The following is a 1841-nucleotide window of genomic DNA, read 5'->3' on the forward strand; positions in this document are numbered from 1 at the left end:
GGGCTGGGGATTCGAACCCGCCACCTTAGGTGTACGTGGCTGGCGCCTTAGCCGGTTGAGCTATAGGCGCCGAGCCTTTTCCTATACTTTCTTTGAGGATTTTTATTGTTTCATGCCTTAAATTTAAGTCCTTTATCCATCTTGAATCAATTTTTGTGAGTGCAGAAAGGTATGGGTCCAGTTTCAGCCTTTTACATGTGGATATCCAGTTCTCCCAGCACCATTTATTGAATAGGGAGTCTTTCCCCCACTGTATGTTCCTGTTTGGTTTATCAAAGATTAGTTGGTTGTAAGATGTTAGTTTCATTTCCTCATTTTCTATTCGATTCCAAATGTCTATGTCTCTGTTTTTGTGCCAGTACCATGCTGCCTTGACCACTATGGCTTTGTAGTACAGCCTAAAATCTGGTAGGCTGATGCCCCTGGCTTTGTTTTTACTACTAAGAACTGCTTTAGCTATACGGGGTTTTTTCTGGTTCCATACAAAACACAGAATCATTTTTTCCAAGTCTTGAAAGTATGATGTTGGTATTTTAATAGGGATGGCATTAAATCAGTAGATTGCTCTGGGAAGTGTACTAGACATTTTAACAATGTTGATTCTTCCCAGCCATGAGCATAGTATGTTCTTCTATTTGTTAATATCCTCTGCTATTTCCTTTCTTAGGGTTTCATAATTTTCTTTATAGGGGTCCTTCACCTCTTTTGTTAGATATATTCCTAGGTATTTCATTTTCTTTGAAGCTATGGTGAAGGGAGTTGTGTCCTTAATTAGCTTCTCATCTTGACTGTTATTGACGTATACAAAGGCTACTGACTTGTGGACATTGATTTTATATCCTGAGACATTACTGTATTTTTTGATGACTTCCAGGAGTCTTATAGTTGAGTCTTTGGGGTTCTCTAAGTATAAGATCATATTGTCAGCAAAGAGGGAGAGTTTGACCTCTTCTGCTTCCATTTAGATGTCCTTTATTTCCTTGTCTTACCTAATTGTATTGACTAAAACTTCCAGGACTATGTTGAATAGTAATGGTGACAGAGGACAACCTTGTCTGGTTACAGTTCTAAGAGGAAAATCTTTCAGTTTTACTCCATTCAGTAAAATATTAGCTGTGGGTTTGATAGATAGCTTTGATCAGTTTAAGAAATGTGCCACTTATGCCTAAACTCTTCAGTGTTCTAATTAGAAAAGGATGCTGGATTTTATCAAATGCTTTTTCTGCATCTATTCAGAGGATCATATTGTCTTTGTTTTTGTTTCTGCTAATATGATGGATAACATTTATGGACTTGCACATGTTAAACCAGGCTTGCATCCCTGGGATGAAACCTACTTGATCATGATGTATGACTTTTTTGATGATAAACTGTAATCTATTGGCTAGGATTTTGTTGAAAAATTTTGTATCTATATTCATTAGTGAAATTGGTCTGAAATTCTACTTTTTAGTTAGGTGTTTTCCTGGTTTTGGTATCAGAGTGATGTTTGCCTCATAGAACAGGTTGGGGAAGATTTCTTCCTCCTCAATTTTTTGGAATAATTTCTGCAGTACGAGGATAAGCTCTTCTTTGAAGGTTTGATAGAATTCTGATGTGAAGCCATCTGGACCAGAGCACTTTTTTGTTGGAACATTTTTTTATTGTTTCTTTAATCTCAGTGCTTGAAATTTGTCTATTCAGGAGCTCTATGTCTTCCTGGCTAAGTCTAGGGAGAGGGTGTGATCCCAAATACTGATCCATTTCCTTCACGTTGTCAAATTTCTGATCATAGAGTTTCTAGTAGTATTCAGAGATAATCTCTTGTATCCCTCTGACATCAGGTGTTATTTCCCCTTTAT

Source organism: Otolemur garnettii, unplaced genomic scaffold, assembly GCF_000181295.1.
Source record: "Otolemur garnettii isolate 467f Iridium unplaced genomic scaffold, OtoGar3 scaffold00288, whole genome shotgun sequence".
NCBI classification, from domain to species: domain Eukaryota; kingdom Metazoa; phylum Chordata; class Mammalia; order Primates; family Galagidae; genus Otolemur; species Otolemur garnettii.